We start from the raw sequence: 13924 nt of genomic DNA, 5'->3' as shown, positions 1-13924 counted from the left end.
TTCAAAAACAAAGGTACTGCCTTAGAACACGTTTTTATGTTTAAGACATTATTAACATATCATTAGCAAACAGCATGCCACACAATCTGCCATCATTTGCATGTGTAGTTCACAAAGCTCAACACGTTCAACACAGATTTTTCAACACTGAACCAATAAAAATCAGCAATATGTTTTAAAAAAAGACAACTTATCAACAAAATAAAAAAAATTCTAATCAGACTTGACCATACCTACCTTTGATAAATGCTTAAAACGAATTAAACTGAACTGATTACTACTGAAGTATATATACTGTACACACCAAGATTCACTTTGCTGCCCTTGCTTATGTAAAACTGAGATCTTCATTTTCATCCCAAAGGATGCAGAACGTTTATCATTTTATCAACCACAGTATTACATTATCGCAGGACATTTTATGGGCTCTGAGAGACTAATCACACTGTACACAATCTAATTCCCTTCTTCAAAGTTCAGTCAGACTGTCTTTCACTTGGTCTGTGGCTCTTAAGCTGAGGAGGCTCTCTGGAATACATGTTATGGATATGATTAGCCTCTTTGGTATTCTACCCACTAGCTAAGAGCCAGTGCTGTGCGAGCCAAAAAGAAAGCCCATAATCTTTAACAGAGAACAAACTGTTCAGCAAAGATGTTTTAAAAATACGCATGTGTTTCCCCCCTCTTCCCCCTCCCTCTCTGGCACTGACACAAGACACATTTTGCCAGTGGCTTTCAGTAAATGTCACATTCCGGTGCTGAAGGGAGGCCGGGAGGCCAGGAGCCCCCCCTCTCCCTTTTTCAATCTTCTATCCACCATGGAACTCTTGGTATCCACCATGGAACTCTTGGGACTGTGTGTTGAACTGTTTCAGATCCATCATTAATCTCATTGGGATCATCTTAGGGGTAAAACAGATCATGATACTACAAGACATGATTATTAAAAACAATAATCATCATCAAGGTTCTGTGTGCAGTGCAGTGCAGTGATTTTATTCAGCAAATTCAGTGCATTGTGATATAACTGAATAACGTGATCCTTGCGTAAGACTTGGGTAAGATTAGTGTTGTATCTTTCTCTGTAACATGACGTAATGTGATGTTAAGTGGGGCAGTTACAGTGCCATCAACAACCGACAACCAAGTTTTGGGTTCGATACCCGGGTTTGGAGGGCCACCACTGTTGGGCCCTCGAGCAAGACCCTTAACCCTCACTGGCTGCCCACCACTCCGGCCATGTGTACATCATCTAAGTGCGCTCACTAGTGTATATGTGTGTGTTCACTTCATGGATGGATCTGTGCCCAGCACAAGCGTGGCATATATAGATGTCTTTTTTTGTGCAACACTAGTATTAAATTAAAAAATATAAATTAGCAAAACTACAAACCAACCATACCAACTCCAAGGTCTAGCAAGGTTAGAGTTTATAAAGTTATTCTTGCATTTTTATAAATGTGTCGTCAATAAAAGCAAGGGATGGAAGTGTCAAATTTCAAGCTAGATTTTAATTTAGACCACATGCTGTCTGAAGAAAACCCAAGGTTTGAAATGCACTCTGGCCTTTTTGTTTTTAACCCTAACTTTAACCATCACACCATTTGTAAAATGTGCAAAACTAATTTTCCTAGTGTCCCAGGAAAGGAAAGCAGAAAGCACCACTAACCAGATACCCCTCCCTCAGCCTAATACAGTGAGTATCTGAACACAGCCCCACAGTGCAGTATTGCATTGAAATTCACAGACTGTTGCAGCTGGTGCTCACAGCATTTTAAGTGTGGTTGATTTCAGAAACAAAAGTACACTCGCCTATGAGAGAACACACAGAGGCTATACATGCATTTTGAGTCTGATTAGAGGATAGACCATTGAACTTCTATTGAACGTGTCAACTTCCTGCTTTTTTCCTACTACAACTGCCAACTGACTTTGTCAAGCAAGTCACTTAAAAAAAAACATAAAAAATATTGACACAATATTCACCTTATTCTGCCACACCCACAAAAGTTTGTTTCTTCTGCATTTTTTTTTAAATATCCAGAGCTGGCTATGCTAACCGATCATTCCAACAGACTATTTTACATTATTTACAGATATGTACAGCATAAATAACCAGCTTTCATGGAGCTAGCTCACTAGCTAACATAAACAACCTATATACATAAAAGAGGAACCGTGTGTTGCTGAAGGAGCTAAACTTAACACTTTCACCCAAGCACTCATACATAAGCGGTCAGGGTGGGTGCTGAGAGACTGTGGGAGAAAACGTTAGCTTTAGAGCTAATCTACGAGTGCAGAGGCACATGGGGTGTGTGTAGCAGCGGCTAAACCTCTCAGCACACTTGTTTTACTGGAGCTTCAGAACCAAAAACCCCTTTCTCTGGGTTAGGATGATCTGGTGTTGGTTTATCCTATGTAAAATAGTAAGAGCAGACGAATGGGCGGTGGTGGATATAAATTAATCTCCTCCCCTAAAGACACTGATTGAAAAGTTCATAACACTGATTTTCAAGCACAATTCTCCTCCTATATTAATTAGTATGACACCCTCTAACTAAGTATATTAAATAATATAAGTATATTATATTACATATGTTTATTATAACTGTGGGTGTAACCTACATCAATGGTCCGCTGTTGCAATAAAGATCTAACACAAAAGTAAAGTAAAGTAAAGAAATATGGCCGCCTCCTCTCATCATGCAGAATAAGGTGGGTAAAGATTTGAGTTAGGATTAAGGATAGAGGATTATTGAAAGATGACTAAATTGCCTTCTTAAAGGTAAACGCAGGATCAGGATAGTTTAAGTTTTTTTTTTTGTATGAAAAAGGCTTGCAGCTTTAAAATGTTGGTAGAACCACATACTAGTTACAGTAAAAGCACATTGACAATCTTGTTTATAAAATAAAAAAGTCTAAGTCATGTTAATAACAAGTAGCAAAATCCAGAACACTGAATGTAGCTGGCTACTTATTTTAAGTAACTAATTTTCAATAGAAGAATTCAATACCTCTTGAACCACTGACTTGTTTTAATGTTATCAGGATACCTAGTTCAGAGTTTTGGCAAAATATAAACAGATTAGTCTACTAAATTATATCCCATTCATGGAAATTCATGAGAGCAAAACACCATAGAAGTGTGTTATAACTTGTTGGCTGCTGAACGTGGGCCAGACAAATCACATTCATTTAATCATCATCCTTTAACTGTCTTTACAATATTTACACATCAGTTAGAGCACATTGATTGTGTGTGTGTGTGTGTGTGTGTGTGTGTTTGTGCACCTTAAAAGCAGAAGAGTGAAAAACAAATATTCAAATTTTGTTTCAGATCTATTGAGCTAGAGGCAGGACCTCACGCTGAAATGCTGCATGATTGTGTATGCATGCCTGTACGCACATGACTTTGCGTGTGTGCACACAGTGGGAATTTGTGTGGCATGTGTCCAAGTTATGTTCTGCAGGGAGGAAATATACAGTGGCACATACTGTATTGACTATCCTTACACAACCCACCTGTACAAGCTGTTTATATCAGCTCACAGACATTCCTGGAATGAGGAATGGGCATCCGTGTGTGTGTGTGTGTGTGTGTGTGTGTGTGTATTCGTCCTCGCATGTGTTCACACCAGCTTGTGACCAGCGAGGTCTTCTTACAGGCTTCTTGTGACGGAAGTCAAAACGCAGAAACACTATAAACCTGTAAACCTGACCGCACCTGCTGTAAAGGGATAGACAGTGTATTATCTGCTCACCACTTAATTAACCAATAAAGGGGGTGTATGTTTCAGTGATTTTACTATAGTAAAGGCCTGTGGTTAGACATTAAAAAGATTATAGATTTTATTAAAAAAAAAATACAGTAAGACAACAGGTACTGATAACATACAATATGTTAGTTTACAATAAATGTATTAGAAGTAATGAATCTTCTACATGTTGCAAGCTAACCCCAGGCTCTGTCTTCTCTGCCTAGCAACACATTAGTTACCCCATGACTAGTTCAGTGTTTTTTATAAAAAAATAATATATTATTGAATATTTAATATATCACGGGCAGAGTTTTAAATCTAGACATCACAATGGTCAATGTTTTACAATGTTAAATAATAATTTACTTTTTAGCTACTTTTTGTATTTTGTTTTTGTTTTGCCATATACTCTTTCAACTGCAAAATTATTAGACCCAAATTAGACAAAAATATTTGTTTTGTTTGAGATATGCAACAGTAAAACTAATAGAGAAAAACTGACTGTTATAAGAAATATAAGTCTGAGTATGGTATTAATTTCTGCACTATCCAAATTAACCAAGACAAGATAAAAGACTTATTTCATTATTTATAAGTTAAAATGCCTGTACTAGTAGATAGTCATTTTAATAGCAATTTAAATTAAATAGCCTTATTTTCTGTAAAACTTCAGTGTTAGGAGACCTACACAATTTTTCGGTGTTAATTGTTTTACAGAAAAATAAATCCACTAAAACAATCATTGTTCAGCATTAAGTCCAATACTGGACAGTTGTACACTGAGTTCTCCGGTATCCTTTGTTACAGAAAAAGAGGCTAATAGAAGGGTCTGTCAGTGCATTCCTCTGGAGGAGCAATAGACAAATCTGGTGTGTGATCTGCTGTGTGCTTGCTCGCATGGCATGCTGCCTCACTCCCAGCATTTCGCAATCAGGCCTATGCAGCAGCAACCATGACCCTTGACCTGACTGTCGGGTTCCAAAGTACAGCTTTCAACAGACAGCTATCGGGATCAGACTAGCCGCAGCAGACAGCAAGTGTCATCGCGAGCTCCTTCACCCAGCCACCAATCCAGAGGATACACAGGACAATACTGCATATGCTTATCGTATCCTGTAGCTGTTTTTCACATCTGACAGCTGATAGGTACACTGTGTCTTCTGTGTGTATCCAAACATGCATCTTCCTTTTTGGGTAGGAATCCAACAACTCCCGTCTAGATTTTTTTCTAACTAATGTAATTAAAGATTAGTTAATCCAGAAAGACATTACTGCCATTAACCCAAACCTTAACCAACTCTTAACCACGCAAAAATTGTGTACACATACAGGTTTACATAATTGCCGTAAAAGTATTTGTCTGATTTTATTTATTTATTTTTCAATAGTAAATAAATAGCAACTACAGAAGAATTGTTTCACCCCTTGTATTAAACATAACATTTCAAAACATAAAAAGAGAATATGTGCATGCAGTTAGAATTGTGCCCCAAGTGCATTTTTTTGCTAAACAGAACATATTTGAATTTTAAATAGATAACATCGCTGGCACACACTTTATTTTTCAAGTGTTATGTGTCCTAAATCCATTATTAGCTGCTCATTAAAGTCAAGTATTTCCAAAAGCCTGCAGACATGGGCTCATGTGCTTATTTTTACATAATTTTGAAAATTACTTTTTCATAAAACGCCTAAGGACAGTGATATTGCATGTTCTGAGGCAGTGAAAGAAAGTCTGTAACTGATGCTGCTGGCTGTTGTGTGTAGCACTGTTTAGCCAAACAGCTAAACTGAATAAAACATGCTTTTTGAATTAGCAAAAGACGCAGCTAATCTGCATATCATTCCTGTTCAATGAAAAACATGCATCTCCAAAACAGCAACTTTACAAGAGAGAAATAAAACCTTCTTAATTTTCAATGGAAGTCAATGTTAAAATAGTTTTTTCAGGCAATTCTGCAAGTTTATATTTGTTTATTCATCAAAATTTGGACATAGTGCAAGGGACAGTTTGTGTGTTTAAATTATTATAAATAATTTTTCATTGGACAGCAACGATATACAGATTATTGGCTTGTCAGAAAATATTTCTGTTAGTTACTGTAAAGGTAAACACTTTTGATGTTGCATGTTCGTTCATGTGTATCTGAATAACCAATTGAAGATGAATAGCTTGTTTTTTTATTGTTATTGGCAGTAATGGCACACTCGTCATGGCTCTGACATATATTACAGTGGTTGAACTCAAAAAGACCTCTGAGAGTGTCATTTGATACCAATTTGTAAACAGCAGTAGGTTATTCATGCCCCTATAGTCAGTTTCACTCATTGTTGTGCATACTGCCCACAAAAAAGTGGGTTTTTGGTAGGTACTGTCCACTGCATACCAACTGCTCTGACTATTTGTCTAGATTACTATATGCCCAATTTACCAAAAAATCTTACCTCTACACAGGTGCCACAATAACAAGATAGATGACAAGATACGATGGGAGGTGTAATCTTGTGAGTAACCAGTTGTGTCTGTGTAGAATTGTCTGTGCATTCAGACAAGTAAATCTGGCAAACATTACATCCACATTCAATTTAGGAGGCTCCATATGCATGTTCTGCAGGTCAGTGTAGCAAAATTTGTGGGAGACAATATGACATTTGGCATGTCAGTGTATGTCAGCAGCAATATAAACAAATGAGTACTGTACAGCCCAGACAGAGAGTAAAACTATAGCTCAAAAATGGTCAAGTCCAAAAAAGGCTGGGTGTGATGAAAACAGTGATATCAGATGTCCTTGGAATAACAGCACAAAGATTTCTGGGATGTGGGATAATGGAGTTTGAAGTGGGGCAGTTTAAATCAGTGAGTGTTAATTACTGGTCAGGCAATGCAGGGACAGTCCCTGTAATTCAATAAGCCTCGGCTCACTACATGACATCAGAGAAAAGGAGAAAAAGAGAGAGAGAGAACATAAAAGAGAATGCTGCCCCATTTAATGTGTATCATCTCGTCTCCTTAGCTGGACATTTTCCAGAGCTCATGCTAATATACACACCCTTCCCAATCAGCAGCAGTATGTTTGACAACACCTCCCCCTCTGCATCACGTGCGCACACACACAGCCGCAAACACTGAAAAAGCTCACTTCTGTCCCAAACGAGGTCAATGTCTGATCAATCTTGGCACTAAAGCCGCTTAGGCACGGGTAAAGGCTGGAATCTCCGACTAGTTTATCTACCAGCGCACCAGCTGTCAAGAAACACAGGGGGTGGACACAAAGAGAGGGAGGGATGAGAGAGAGGGCGAGAGATTGTCCTGCTCTGGCTCTGCCTGCCCTAGTAAGTCAGCGGTCGGAGGACATTAAATCAAACCGGATTACTGGCACACTTCCCTAATCCGTCGGGCTCTACAGGATGGTAACATTATATCATACTAGCAGCCCATTGTCTGCTACTACACTACTAATGCTGTTACTTACACACTTCATTACTACATTATGACTCAATACCCTACAGTAGTGGTCACTAATCTTGGCTCTGGAGGCCAACTGTCCTGCACGTTGTGATGTTTACTCTGCGTCCAGCACATCTGCCCCAGCTAATCAACATATTCTTACTGAGTGAAATTCAGTCTTAGTACAGGAGACCAGGCCTCCCAGAACAAGGTTTGAGGACCTAGTATCTGCTAAAGTCCAAATATTTGCCATTGTGTTGAGGGCCTGAAATAGAGGAATAAATGTATTTTAACAATGCAATGTAGTTTAGCAGACAAAACGTAAAATATCCTGGGTTCATACCATCTGAAATCAAATAAATCAAAATAAACGCATCACTGTGCTTTTTCCCATATTTTCTCTACTGTCCCAACCTTTTCTGGCTTTGGGTTGCACTCACTGGTGTCTCAGGCATTTAAGTGAAAAAAAAAGGAAATAGCACTTAAATGGGATGATCTGGAGCAGCCGCAAACACAAAAGTAACAGCAGTGTTTTCCTCTCTGACAGAGCTGTCCCAGCTCTGCTGCGTCTGGGTCAGTGTCTGACTAAAGGTCAAGGTGAAATTCGAAGAACTGAGAGAGCTGCAAGTTACAACGACTGGAAAAACAAATAAAAATACAACAGAGCCAACAGAAGGGTATTGGTCAGCATTTGTAATCACTGTCATTTTGTTGGAGTGTACAGATTAACTAAAAGACAAAGTCTTTTTTATGTAGGTTTATCATAGTGTCTTATCTTTTCCATCTTGGAGATATCTTAGAGGCAGATACAGCTCATAAAATACTCTGATCAGCCATTATATGGGATGTTAAAGATTTGCTGAGGTCATTTTAGTTTGTAACTCTCACTTCTGGCTAAATCGAAGGAAAAAGAAGTCATAAGCACCCACAAGACGACACAAAGAAACCAGTCACTCAGTCACAAGCTCTAGAAGTTCCTGACATCAACATCTGCATTTCCTGCTGAGCACGAGGCAGAAAACGTAAAAATAATACAAACACTTTCACACATGGATGACTAGCCTCACTGGACACAAAAAGGCTATGAACCCAGGCATCCCACAGTCTGTCCTAAAGTAACCTCCCTCTCTTTACCATTTCCAAATAGATCCATTTTAACCACTACTATTAATGCAAAGTCCATGTCAACTCTGATCATATCTAATTTTAGAGTATGATAATTCACTCATTCAGACACAAAAAACAATTAACAGTGAAAAAGGTGAAAACAACTAAGGAAAATGCCTGTGCACTCTGAGACCAGACGAGCATACCAGGCTAAGTTCAACATCAGGATCATTCGATTCTTAGTAGTTCTCATTCCTTTGACTATTTATAATGTTTGTAAGACTTCAGACTACCCAGAAATCACATTTCACTAGCTTAATCATTTTATATTTTCATTTACATTTATTCGTCCACCCTGCCATGGCTAACTTGACAGGGTGGGCATAAAAACTGGCATATATTGAAAACGTTTGACCTACAGTAACTCATTTAGTAAACTTTTTTTATAACTTTTCCCATTTTCTCCCCAATTTACACGGCAAATTACCCAACCCACTCACTATTACTCCTCCTATCATTAGTGATGCCCCAACACACCAGGAGGGTGAAGACTAACACATGCTTCCTCCGATACATGTGAAGCCAGACACCGCTTCTTTTCACAGACGCCCTGTGCTACAGACATCACCCTAGTAGTGATGTGGGGAGAGAGCGCCATCTACCCACCCGGAGGGAGCAGGGTCAATTTTGCTTCCTCTGATTGCCGGCTTTGATGGCAAAGCTGCATAAGAAGGGGTTCGAACCTGCGACCTCACAAACAAAGACTAATTTAGATTTTTTTTATTATTTAAATTAGCTTTATATTAGTTTATTACAGAGTGGACAGCCTAAGTTTTACCTACGATAAATATGAAAACAATGTGGGAAATATTAAGTGACATTAATATTGTTAGCTACAATGTCAGTCCCTTGAAAATAAAATAGTGTATGAAATGCACAATAATTACTTTAAATTGAAGGTTAAAAATCCTCTATATCTGTAACAATGTGTTCATTCAGAGTTTAACAAATATCCTCCAGACATAAAAAGCATGTTATATTGATATTGACCCAGTATGGATCAGTGGTGCACCTGTGTTTTCCATTGCTTAGATAGCAATACCCCAGAAATTTGCCTGAACACACAATGCCCATCAGTGTAGGTATATTCATAACGTCTTTGCTATTTTACTGTTGTAGGGACAAGGCATGAAAATAGACTGCTAGTAGGGTGTAAGATAACAATGATCATTGTGACGCGCCTTGCGCAGGATGTAAGATGGGACCTTTACAGACACACTAATCTCAGAAGAAACAAATATCTTTTTTCTTGGGAAAACCTAGCCACAAAACTCTCTCCACAACACATGCTGATGTGAGTTGCAGCCCCATTAGTATATAAAGCTGCAAGCATTACGAAATTTCCTGTCATGGAGGAAGCATGTGATCTCAACAACGTTCAGATACATCCTGCAGTCTTGCTGACTATACTGTATCTCTCAAATCAAAACCCACGGCTTTACTGTAGTACCAAATAACACTTTAATTTAATTTACTGCTTTTAAAAAGGACAGGGGACCATTATAATTGAACAGATTAAATGTCTAAACAGATTACAATTCATGTATAATCCATATCTTATTTATTATAAGAAGTACTCCATAAAACGATTTAAAGTTCAGAAATAATGTTTGCTCAGCAGTAAACTAAAGCAGTACTCACAAACTGCACAGAATCATTCACATTTGAGCCATTACATTATTATTACATCAGGTCTAGTTTTGTAGTTTGTTAAAAAAATTACCACAAAGCTACACCCTGAGAGAGCCTCTAAATTCGTGGAAAGCAGTGTGTTCTCACAGCAGTGCTGTTTTGACAGAGGATCGATGGCTGCGGGCCTCCTGACACAGACAACTGATAACCAACATGCACAAGCAGATAAGCAAACGCACAGTCGAGTGCAGAGCAGCACAACGCCACACACAGCACAATCTTACACTGTAAACTGTAAACGCTGATACTTCAATGCATTTGCAGGCCTACATAAAAAAAGGAAGGGGGACTGCACTGAAACACCTTTTATAGATGCATAGACACATCAGACCAGGCATTGGAGAAGTGAAATGAACACTATTTATATTTCACTGAGGTCTTGAAAACAGTTTTCTCGAATCTATTTTCTACTTCTGACTGGACTGTTTCTGCTGTCTGTTTCTACTTTCTGCTAAAATGTAACAAACATGTTTCTGGGCATCTACACTGCATGTGCTAATGCTAGTGGACACCTCTTGCTACAGCTGAATTCAGCTGCATTAAAACCAATTCATGCTTCTGCGTCACTGTAGTCCACATGCAGGCCCTCTGTAGCTTAAAGTGCACCTCCCTATAAATGTAACTACAGCAGACAGCAGCAGCTGTGACTGGTCCAGCGAGCCTCATGTTTCCCGCCTTCACGGTTTAAACTGCAGAGCAATGCAGACACACCAACCCACAGGTGTAAACGCTCACAGCAGTGTAAGCCACTCATGCAGGCTACTCTGCAGACCCTTTCCTTTAGTCTGGTGGTTCTGGCAATAATGTTCTTGGGCCTCTTTTTAGATGGCGGGTTATGGAACAGGAAGTTCACATCTTTTGTTGTAAAGGTCCTTTAGGGGTGGTAGTGCAGCGGTGCAGTGAAGTTCTGGGCAGTAGTGGTAGGAACATTTTACATTGTAATATTTTGTAGCTCTGCAACATAAGTTGCAATATTAAAATGTCAATGATTCAACATGTTATGACATTATTAATGCAATTTCTGCAATAACGATTAGAGTAACATAAATAGTATTAGATATAATCAATAATCTGGCAAATATTGTCATGTAAAATGAGAACAGTGAGCTTTTTTCTTCATATTCAGTAGCATAAAATATGTATGTTGCATGTTCGCTGATATGGCAAATCAATCTGCAGGGCCTTATGTTCAACAGTAGTGGTATACTGTGAATGCTCTCCACAGTGGATCTGTAAAAGTTGCAGAAGTGCTGTTGTGACAGGCTGACTGCCTTCAGCCAGCGGAGGAAGAGAACGCATTGTTGGTATTTTCTAATGATGTGGGTTGCACTTAATGACCAGGAGAGATCCTCAGAAATGTGGCAGGTAATTAAAATTTAATTTTAAAAAAATCAGATTTTACTTGTTCACACAACCCTTACAAATCAGATCTATGTCACTCATTTCAGCCTGGTAATGTGAACATAGGCTAAAATCTCAATAAAGTTAGCTCTGCTTGAGCCCATTGTCACCATGACCAAAACCTTCTCTTTCAAAACTTTGCCAGAGCCTAACTTCCTTTTAATAAGTAAAACTGACCACAACTGGTAGCTTCTCTTTGTGTACATAAGTTGTTGTAAACATTAGTCACTTTTCCCAGGTTTATACAAGACTCAGTTGTACAATAATTCTGCCTTAGAAAAAAAACAGGTAAAAGGAAAGCCCTAGGTATAACATGACAGGTCAATTATGTAGACTTGTCAACAACACTGCAAGCCTCAGATAAACTACCAGTCAAAGTTTAGACACAATGTACCTTACTAAAATATATAGAGCTTATATTATTACTACATATACAGTATACATTATTATAATAGCATTCCCTGGCAGTTGATTTGTATTTATGTCTTCACTGCAATACTAAAATTTGGAAAATACAACCGAGTAGAAGTGTGACTAAAGTTTTAAGTGATACACAAGCACTCACCTCAGACTGGTCTGCTCGTCCACACAGTCACCACCACAGCAGTTCAGACAAGTAGAACAATGTTCTAGAAGTGCTGACAGTTTCCGTTGTCACTTTCTTTGTGCCATTGAGTAGATCAGATTGAGTTTACACACACACACACACACACACACTCATGTACACAATCTTCTCTATCTCTCTCTCTCCGTTCTGCTGAGAGAGGCTCACTATCTCAAACACACACAATACTATTATCAGAGGAAGAGAGAAGAGATTGAGATGGAATGGAAGTGTCAGGAAGAAAGAGAAAGAGTGAGGAGTGGTGTGATGACCCAGCAGAGTGAGTGTTGAGTTTACACAGACCCGGACCTTCAATCAGCAACACTCAGCGCAGGGTCAACAGGTTACAAGAGGTTGGTGCATAGTCATTCAGCAAAGTCATAAATTCTGCATCAGAAACTACTCACACTTTAAAAACACAAAGTAATAGCTGTTTACATATTCTCACACCCAGTGCATGATCTGCTTATTCAGCCAACAGCATTTTAGCAAGTCACTTCACCCACTGATACTAAAATAATAAGGAGTGTTTTCGCCCAGACTAGTTTATGAATGAGGCAAAGTAAACACTTTGTGCCAATCAATTGAATTTTGTAACAATTTAAAATGGTAAGCTATTCAAACTATTAATTTAAATGCTTGATATAACTTGAATATTTTGTTTATCAGGCTAAAGGCAGGCTTGGCTCTATAAGTAAGCAGCTGAATGCTGCACTAATCATTTATTCTTCCACAACGCGATATAGTCGCTCAGGCCAGTGTACAACTTCACAAACATTGGTGTTTTAATGATTAGTGTAATACACTAACATGAGAACATGCATCTCTAGCATATGATGGATATATCCAGTACTTACACATGGACCAACTACATGTAATACTACAGTACCTCATGTACATATAACTACCTTTACGTATTACTAAACTAAGCATTTCTTAATTTCTGAAGCTGTGTACAACCAATGCACCAAATGGATATGCAAGTCAGTGAGTCAGTTTGGTTAACAGCAAGTTAAGTGTATCCTGGACTAGTTCTTTTAGGACCAGACCAAGACCATCCACTTTTAAGCATCTCATTGCGGGTGTTTTGGTTCTAGAACATCTGAGATCATACCATATAGTAAAAACTAGTCTAAAAAGTGCAGACGTAATCCCCCAGAACCCCCCCCACCCCAAAGCTTGACTTCACAGGTACTGAAATTTAACAATAAGTTATTATTTTGTTGTTGTTACACTGCTGTTTTAAAGTTATTTGGTGGGCGCTGTAAAAAGTATTGAATTTCAACACTCTGCCCTAGCCCTGTCTACTGTACAGTGCATCCCTGTTCTGTCCAGTTATAGCAACGGGTGGGAATTAGGGACCATGGCCCAGAGTGAGAACTCTCACTGCCGCCAAGAAACAGTTGAGAGCACACTGACAGGATACTGATTAATTACATGAAGCCTGGGACAGTAGGGACACACAGAAAACAAGTCTGATACAGACAGACAGACAGACAGACAGACTAGTAGCCATGTCAGGAAATTACAGCCTCAGACACATGTATGCACAAACACACACACATACACACCTAAACTCACACCCAACCCACTCTGCTTAATCCAAAACAGAATTTTACAAATGCCACAAGGAATAAAATGGAGCAAACCCAAACCCACTGCCAGCCTCTCTGCCACAGGCTTCCTGAAAAACAACGCTCAACTTGCCTCAGCCCTCATCAGACGAGAAGCACTCCTCTGTTCTGCCTGTCCCCAAATAAACCACACGAAACAGCGCAGCCTCTAAAACCAAACACATCCTGTCTCTATTGATCACGTTACGCTTGCTAACCAGTACGCAGAGAAATTGACTAA

General features: G+C 38.9%; 1 protein-coding gene across 2 annotated transcripts in view; it reads right to left on the bottom strand.

Annotated features, from left to right (window-relative positions):
- The window catches only part of rxrgb (retinoid X receptor, gamma b), a 38915-nt gene that overhangs the window by 12996 nt on the left and 11995 nt on the right, over positions 1–13924 (bottom strand). The window lies entirely within an intron of this gene.

The sequence above is a fragment of the Astyanax mexicanus genome, chromosome 1, assembly GCF_023375975.1.
Source record: "Astyanax mexicanus isolate ESR-SI-001 chromosome 1, AstMex3_surface, whole genome shotgun sequence".
Lineage (NCBI taxonomy): Eukaryota > Metazoa > Chordata > Actinopteri > Characiformes > Acestrorhamphidae > Astyanax > Astyanax mexicanus.
This window is presented reverse-complemented; position numbering and strand designations above follow the sequence as displayed.